This window comes from Pristis pectinata, chromosome 16 (assembly GCF_009764475.1).
Source record: "Pristis pectinata isolate sPriPec2 chromosome 16, sPriPec2.1.pri, whole genome shotgun sequence".
NCBI lineage: Eukaryota > Metazoa > Chordata > Chondrichthyes > Rhinopristiformes > Pristidae > Pristis > Pristis pectinata.
Window position 1 is genome coordinate 43,586,189 of NC_067420.1, and position 9,807 is coordinate 43,595,995.

Sequence of the window (9,807 nt, forward strand, 5' to 3'; positions counted from 1 at the left end):
ACTTATGATTTATTTAGCCGACACAGATGCTCTTTATAAAGCCCCCGGAGGTGACAGGACGAGCTCCGGGCACGAAGAACCACTTGTCGGCGCTGGGAGAAGCGGCAGATCCCTCCAATGAGAGCAGCTCCCTCCAGAAGGGAGGGATCCTCGCATCTCCATCCGAAGGGATGGGAATTTTATTTGAGGACTGGCCAGTTCGTTCTGTTTTTGCGATGATTGCACCCGTATATTTACAACGGATAGATGAATATAATTGTCTATAAGTTTCACAGCAGCCCCCAGCTCTTGAGACGACTTTGTAAACTTGATGGTAATTCGACTTGGAAACCATCACAATCAGTAGTAAAATCAAACACCAGGTCCCACTGGCCACACCTGTTCAGTACAACCATTGCTGAAGCAACTCCTCCTGTCAATTGTTTAAAGATCAACTAATTAACACAGTAGAAGGGAGACCGGCTCAGTAATCGGGCTTGTTAGTAGACTTCATTAGACACCAACGTCTGCTCCTGAGAACGGGACTCCAGCCTGTCCTGACGCGCAGTGAGGTACCAGCTGGTCTCTACCCCAACTCTTGGCCAGCAGGTATTCATCCCCTCCGGATTTTTGACAGAGCATCTAGCGCTTTTAGTGGGAATCTCACACCTTCACCACCCGCTGTGTGGAGAACCGCTGCCTTCGGAATGTCTGGCTCCACAGTTCCCTCCAATCCAGATCCCAGTCCCCCCACCAACCCCACCTTCACTGTTGGTTATATTAGCCCTCGCCTTCAATATTCCAGAAATGTATTCCTAGGTTTTTTTTATTCCCCACGGAGTTCATCCATCGTCAAAGATCCCCACCATCCGGGCCGTGCCATCTTCTCACAGCTGCCATCGGGCAGGAGGTACAGAAGCCTGAAGTCCCACACCACCAGGTTCAGGAACAGCTACTTCCCTTCAACCATTCGGTTCTTGAACCAACCGGCACGACCCCAATCCCTGCAGTTTAGCAACACTGTGATCACTTCGCACTAAAATGGACATTTTTTTGTTCTAATTGTGTTCTTTCTTGTAAAAACTGTGCATAATTTATGTTTTTCTTGTGAATGCTGCTTATCTGATGCTCTGTGCCTGTGATGCTGCTGCAAGTAAGTTTTTCATTGCACCTGTGCACACATGGACTTGTGCATCTGACAATAAACTCGACTTTGACTTTGCCTCTGATGCTGCCACCTCAAATTGTTCCCGAGGTGGTGGTACAGACCTTGGTGGGTCAGGAAGCACATTTGGGCCACGTGGGGCAGGGGTAATTGAATTATGGATCAAGCACTGCAGTCTGAGGGGTGACATTGGATGATACTCACTACACAGGACCACACCTCAAGTTGTCCACTGACCTGGGTCACACCCAACCTGGTGACCAGCAGGAGGGAGACAATCACCGCTAATTTCAATTTACTAGAAGAACAGAAGAAACACAAGCAAGAACAGACTATCCCGTCCTTCAAGTGTGTTCCACCATTCATCTAGTTCATGGCTCAGCCGCTATCTCAATGCCATTTTCCAGCGTTATCCATATACCTCCAGATTCCCTTATTGGTCTCTGTCCTGAATGATCTCAGTGACTGAGGCTCTGCAGAATTCCTAAAATTCTCTGCCCTCTGAGTGAAGAAACCTTTCCTCATCTGAACAGCCGACCCCTTATTCACAAACCCCTGGTCCTTGACCTCCTCAGCCAGGGGAAGCATCTTCCTTGTCTTCGGCTTGCCAAGCCTCTGAGAGTTTTGTAAGTTTTGACAAGATCTTCTCTCGTTCTTCCAGGTACTGGAGGACACAGTCCCAGACTATTCCATCTCCCCTCATCCTGCCTTCTCCAGAAGCAGCTGAGAGAACATAGAACACAGAACAGTACGGCACAGGAACAGGCCCTTCGGCCCAGCGTGTCTGTGCCAAACACCATGCCAAATTAAACTAAATCTCTTCTGCCTGCACATGATCCATATCCCTCCAAATCCCTGCACATTCATCGGTCTGTCTAAAAGCCTCTTAAACACCACTATCGTATCTGCTTCCACCACCCCTGGCAGCCTGTTCCAGGCACCCACCACTCTCTGTGTGTAAAAAAACTTGTCCCACACATGACCTTTAAACTTTCCCCCTCTCACCTTAAAAGCCCCTCTAGTATTTAACATTTCCAACCTGGGAGAAAGACTCTGCCTGCCTACTCTATAGATGCCTCTCATAATTTTATAAACCTCTATCAGGTCTCCCCTCAGCCCCTGAAGCTCTAGAGAAAACAACCCAAGTTTGTCCAACCTCTCCTTATAGCTCATACCCTCTAATCCAGGCAGCGTCCCCGTAAACCTCTGCTGTACCTTCTCCACAGCCTCCACATCCTTCCTGTAACGGGGCGACCAGAACTGCGCACTATAAATCTGTGCTGCGCTCCCTCCATAGTAAGTTCATCTTTCCTTGCGTATGGAGATGGGTTGTGTGTGGTGTCCAGGTGCAGTCTCCCCAGGGCTGAAAACATTTGCAATAACACTTCCTTACTCATAGAACATCGAACATAGAACATGGCCCTTCAGCCCATGATACTATGCCAGACCAATTAAACTAGTAATTAACCGCCTAATCCCTTCTGCCTACACAATGTCCATATCCCTCCATTCTCTCTGTCTCTCTCTGCTTCTCTCTTAAATAGTGGGGTCAAATTTGCAACCTCCAATCCATAGGAATAATTCCAGAAGAGCATCTACAATCTCCAGTGTCAATCTTCCGAAGCTCTGGGACGTAGGTCATCAGATCATTGGGATTCAGCAACTTTCAACTTCACCAACTACTCCAGTACTTTTTTGTACTTAGTTCCCTCAGTTCCTCGTTCTCACAGGACTATTGATTTTCTGATGTATCCGGTAGGTTTTGCATCCTCAGCTGTGGAGACAGACACAAAATAATTGTGTAATTCTCTTGCCTTGTCCACATTCCCCGTTCTAAATTACATACCTATAGAGGCTCTCGCACTCTGCTTCTGTGCCTCACTAGTTTACTCCCACGTTCTGACTTGCATTTCTTCATAGATTTCTTGATCCTCCTTCACTGAGTTCTAAAATGCTCCCAATTTTTGGACTTGCTGCTATTTTTAGTAATTTAACTTGATTTAATACTAATTTTTCTTGTCAGTCACATTTTTGCATTTTTGTAGCTTAAAGGGATTTTTTTTGCAATGTGTTTTCTTCCTTTAAATACTGACCATTGCCTGTTGGTCATATCTTCCAATGTGTTCTTCCAATCAGCAGCCAACTCTCCGCTCGCACCTTCATACTTTTGTTTAGATCTAAGACCCGGGTTTCGTATTGAACTACATCACTTTCAAACTCAATGTAAAATTCTATCATATTGTGGTCACTCTCCTGACGAGGCCCCTTGACAATAAGATTATCAATTAACCCTTTCTCATTGCACAAAATGATATCCAAAATACCCATTCCCCTGGATGGTTCCCAAGATACTGACCCAGAAAAACATCTCTTATACATTCCATGAATCCATTTTCCATCTTATTACAGAAAACTTCCATTGTCCAGACTATATGTAGATTAAAGTCCCTCATGATTACTATTTTATCACCTTGCACATCTAATTCCTGATTTATGCTGTGTCCAACATTACAATAACTATTTGGTGGCCTACAAATAGCCCCTACTGATATGTTCCATCCTTTGCTATTTCTTAATTTGACCAAAATTAATTCTAGTTCTACGTCATGATCCATCAAACGAAGATCATTTAATGTCACTGAACTATCTCCTCCCTTATTAATGATAAAACAACACTCCCATCTGTTTCTTCCCTGTCCTTCCTAAATGTCAAATATCATTTAAATTCAGCTTTGTTCGCCTTGGAGCCATGTCTCCGCAGTGACAATTAGATCATGCTCTTGTTTGTGGCATTCACTCCTTGTTGGGAATGTTACAAGCATTCAGATACAGTGCCTTTAAAGTTGCTATTTTTTAATACTTTTCTGTACTTTGATCCCCTTTGTGCTTGGTTTTGTTTTTGTTGTCTATTTATTTTGGTTACCTTTCCGAACTCTCCTTCCCACTTTGTTTTTCTCCTATGGATAACTTTTGGTTCTCGTTTCCCCCCTCTTCTGATGGTACTTACTTGCACCATGGGAGATTTGAGGTGACCCTAATCAGTGTCCTCTCCAACACCAAGACACACCAAGGAGAGGTTGCTGAGACTAGGACTTTATTCCCTGGAACGCAGGAGATTGAGGGGTGACCTGATAGAGGTGTATAAAATCATGAGGGGCATAGACAGGGTGAAAGCACACAGTCTTTTTCCCAGGGAGGGGGTGCTAAAAACAAGAGGGCATAGGTTTAAGATCAGAGGCGAGAGATTTAAAAGGGACATCGGGGGCAGCTTCTTCACACAAAGGGTGGTGCGTATTTGGAACGAGCTGCCAGAAATAGTTGTTGAGGTGGGCACACTAGCAAAGTTTAAAAGCCATCTAGATAAGTCCATGGATAGGAGAGGTTTAGAGGGCTATGGGCCAAACGTGGGCAGATGGGACCAGCTCGCTGGGTAACACAGTCGGCATGGACGAGTTGGGCTGAACGGTCTGTTTCCGTGGCCTGTGACACCTCCTGGTCATGGTAAGGAGTGAGAACTATGCCCGTGTTACACTCACCTAGTCCGCAAGTCTGGAGGCCACTTCCACCTTGATGGGAAACCGGCTCTCTTTAACTACCGGAGGTGGCTGTTGCTGGCAAGGCCAGCATCTATTGCCCTTCAGTAGGTGTCCTCGAGAAGCTGGTAGTGGGTTGTGTCTTGAATCACTTCAAACCATGTTATGAAGGGAGTTAGGCTGAGCAACAATAAAGAAATGACAAAATGTATCCACCACAATTATTTGAAAGGTAATTGGTAAACTGGTTTATTATTGTCACATGTACTGAGGTACAGTGTTTTGCATGCCGTCCATACAGATCAATTCATTACACAGTGCATTGAGGCAGTACAAGGGAAAACAATAACAGAATGCAGAATATAGTGTTACAGTTACAGAGAAAGTGCAGTGCAGGCAGACAATAAGGTGCAAGGCCATGACAAGGTAGATTGTGAGGTCAAGAGTCCATCTGATCATGCAAGAGGTCCATTCAATAGTCTTATAACAGCGGGATAGAAGCTGTCCTTGAGCCTGGTGGGACGTGCTTTCAAGCTTTTGTATCTTCTGCCCAATGGGAGGGGGGAGAAGAGAGAATGTCCAGAGTGGGTGGGGTCTTTGATTATGTTGGCTGCTTTACCAAGGCAGCAAGAAGTGTAGACAGAGTCCATGGAGGGGAGGCTGGTTTCCATGATGTGCTGAGCTGTGTCCACAGCTCCCTGCAGTTTCTTGTGGTCACGGGCAGAGCAGTTGCCGTACCAAGCGGTGATAGGACAGGATGTATTCTACGGTGCATCTATAAAAATTGGTGAGGGTCAACAGGGACATGCCGAATTCCTTTAGCCGCCAGAGGAGGTAGATGTGCTGGTGCGCTTTATTGGCTATGGTGTCTATGTGGTTGGACCAGGTCAGGAAATATGCAGAATACATGCATCTTCATTTTGAAAATAGTCAAAAAGTGTTAATTGAAACAGAGATCCATACTTCCCATGCACCTGCCACTATTGTGCTTCTTGGTGTGGAGGTTGTGGGTTTGGGAGGTGCTACCAGAGTAACTTGGGTGAGTAACTAGTGCACAATGTAGCCACAGTGTGCAGATGGTAGAGGGAGTGACTGTTTACCGGGAGGATTAGTTACGCTGCCTTATCCTGGATGGTGTTGAGTTCCCGAGTGTTGTTAATGCTGCATTTATTCAGGTCAGTGGAGAATATTCCATCACATCCCTGACTTGCACCTTGTAGATCCTGGAATGACTTTGGGACATCAGAAGTTAAAGGTTCCCTGTAGTGGCGAAGAAGGAAATCTTGCCATTCTTGTCTGTAAGGAGTTTGTACGTTCTCCACGTGTCTGCGTGGGTTTCCTCCAGGTGCTCCGGTTTCCTCCCACATTCCAAAGACGTACGGGTTAGGAAGTTGTGGACATGCTATGTTGGTGCCGGAGGCGTGGTGACACTTGTGGGCTGTCCCCAGAACACTCTACGCAAATGATGTATTTCACTGTGTGTTTCGATGTATATGTGACTAATAAAGATATCTTATCTTACCCAGTCTGGTAGGATGTATAGAGTGAATGGGAAGGACCATAGGAATGACAGTGTACAGAGGGACCTTGGACCGTAAGTCCATAGCTCCCTGAAAGTGGCAACACAGGTGGATAGGGTAGTGAAGAAGTCATTTGGTATGTTTGCCTTCATAGGCCAAGGCACTGAGTACAAGAGTTGGGACATCATGTTGCAGTTGTACAAAACATTGGTTAGACCGCACATAGAGTACTGCATACAATTCTGGTCACCACAGTACAGGAAGGATGTGGTAGCAATAGAGAGAGTGCAGAAGAGATTCACCAGGATACTGCCTGGAATGGAGGGCTGTGGTTAAAAGGAGAGATTGGATGGGTTGGGTTTATTCTCACTGGAACGTAGGAGGCTGAGGGGTGACCTCATAGAGCTCTATAGCATTATGAGGGGCACAGATAGGATAGTCTTTTCCCCAGAGCAGGGGGTCTAGACCTACAGAGCACAGGTTGAGAGGGGAGAAATTCAAAGGGGATCTGTAAGGGTAAGTTTTTCACACAGAGGGTGGTGAATATCTGAAACGAGCTGCCAGGGGAAGTGGGGGAGGCAGATACGATTACAGTGTTGAAAGAGTATTTGGATAGAGGGATATGGGCCTAGTGCAGGCAAATGTGATTAGTGTAGATGGGTATCTCAGTCAGCATGGACAATATGGGCTGAAGGGCCTGTTTCTGTGCTGTATAACTCTATGATTCTATGTATTCAGTTTTAGACCAACCAACTCATAAATGTCTAAGTTGAAGGACAATGAATGAACACATTCAGCCACCTTGACAGTGAGAGTTGATCTTCTTCGCACCCCAGGTCTTGTTCTGTTGGTTCATGAACAGCATCTGCAGTTCGACAACGTGAGGGCAGTGGTGAGTCCCTGCATCACACTGCCTGAGGGACTGGTGGAAGCAGTCACTGACAGCATTTGTCTAGCCGAGCACTTGAATTGTCGAGGTATCGAAGGCTATGGGCCAAGCACTGGAAGGTGAGGCTAACACAGATGGGTGGCCAATCTACAACATCAAGGGAGCACTGGACAATAATTATTGGGAAAGTAGAAATCTTGTGAATTTGCCCATGATTATATTTCCTATGGTAACATGATCTAAAAGATCACAACCCATTCCCAAACAAACCCAGATATCTTTGTTACGTTACTGCAGAAACAAACCTTTCAACCCTAGTTGGGCTAGTTGTCAGATAAATCTCCTTGTTCCATCCAGGTTATCAAAGCTTTTCAGCACATCCATTCCTTCTTATTTCATGCAACACACACAAAATGCTGGAGGAACTCAGCAGGTCAGGCAGCAGCATCTATGGAGGGAAATAAACAGTTGACATTTCGGGTCAAGACCCTTCATCAGGACTGTCCATTTCCCTCCACAGATGCTGCCTGACCCGTTGAGTTCCTCCAGCACTTTGTGTGTTGCTCCAGATTCCAGCAACTGCAGAATCTCTTGTGTCTTCTTATTTTGTGCACGTCTGCAGATTCCTTTTGAAAACATCTCTGCTATTTGACTCAACAGCATTCTAACCATCCCAGAAACGAAGAAAGTTCTCATTTAGAGTCATAGAGCCACACATCATGGAAACAGGCCCATCGGCCCAACTCGTCCATGCCGACTGTGTTGCCCAGCGAGCTGGTCCCATCTGCCCACGTTTGGCCCACAGCCCTCTAAACCTCTCCTATCCATGTACTTAACTAGATGGCTTTTAAATGTTGCTAATAAGCCCGCCTCAACCACTATTTCTGGCAGCTCATTCCAAATACACACCAACCTTTGTATGCGTAGTTCCTAAATTATTAATGAGCAATTCTTTTGACCCTTAATTTTGGAATAACCCAAATAGAAACATTGACTATTGACTAGCAGGGAGGATACCGTGGTCGGCGTGGACCAGTTGGGCCGAAGGGCCTGTTTTCGTGCTGTATTACTCTATGACTATTTTATCTAATGCAAACCATTCATATTTTTAAACCAAGGTTTGACTTTATTTACTTCGGTGCAACCAGAGAGAACAAAAAACATTGACAAGAATGGGTAAGAATCAACAATAAAAAAATCAAAGCTTTTCCTCCCCCTCCATTTTCAATGTTCATTGATTTATTATTGTCACGTGCTGAGGTAGAATGAAAAGCTCGTTTTGCACATCACCCAGACAAATTATGCCATCAAGATGGTAAAAAGAAAACAGAATATAGCGTTGTGGTTACAGAAAAAGTGCAGTGCAGGTAGACAATAAGATGCAAGGGCCACGATGAGGCAGACAGAGATCAAGAGTTCATTTTAATCGCACAAGAATTCTATTCAAGAGTCTTATAACCGTGGGACAGAGCCTGGCGGTACATGTTTTCAAGCTTTTGAATCTTCTGCCCAATGGGAGGGTGAAGAAGAGAGAATGACCGGGGTGGGTAGGGGGGCCTTTGATTATGTTGGCTGTTTTCCCATGAGTGTAGGATCAGTGTAAATGGGTACTGATGGTCGATTTGCAGGTTTGAATGGAAGAGGTAGGTGGGACTGCTGATGGTTCTGAAGAGTTGGGTTGGTCATGGACAGAACAGCTTCCTCTGTGACCATTTTCCAATCACTGGAGGGAGTGGGCAGATCTGTTATTCAGCTTTCTGGATCCCCCCAGTCAGTTATTACCAAAGAGAAACAAGGCCTTCAGCTTTCACAGGAGGGCAGCAATGGGTGTTGGAGTTACACACAGCAATAGTGTAGCTGTGGCAGAGGTATACAAAGGCATCATTGTACAGGTAAATGGAAAGCAAGGAAGTCCATGGCTAAAGGTAAACCACTCACAACTGTGTGGCCACATACTACTCTGACTCCATCTACAAGCTCACAAGAGGACACCACCATAGGGGACCAGATCTCAAACAATGACAAGACAGTACAGGAAGGTGATAGAGAGCCTAGTGGCATTTCTGATTGACATATGGTTTGACATCCAAAACTGTTTAAGATCCACAAATTGATTTACTTGTGTTGACAGCTTTAGGCCCGAGCAGGCGCACAGTCTGTGAATATTCTAACAGCAGCATTGCTTGTTCTTGATGGGTTTGGTGGAACACAAAAACATGGAAGTGTAAGGTTGAATAGCCTTCATCCAAGGAACAAAATTTAATCTAAAGAATCTCTCTTGACAGTTGTATTAAATTGGCATTCCCTAATTACCAATAAATGCCAATTGAAAATTCACCATTTGAACTTTATCAAAATCATAACTTTGAATGTTTTATGGTGAGAAGGGAAAAATTCAAAAGGATCTGAGGGGCAACTTTTTCCACAGAGGGTGTTGGGTACGTGGAATGATCTGCCATTAGGAGTTTGAGAATATTCGGTTGTCACCAAAGACTCTTACAAATTTTGATAGATGTACAGTGGAGAGCATTCTGACTGGTTGCATCACCACCTGGTATGGAGACTTCCAAGAGGCTGCAGAGGGTTGTAGATTCAGCCAGCTCCATCACAGGCACAACGATCCCCACCATCAAGGGGATCTTCAAGAGGCTGTGCCATCCATCACTAAGGACCCTCACCATCCAGGATATGCCCTCTTCTCATTACTACCATTGGGGAGGA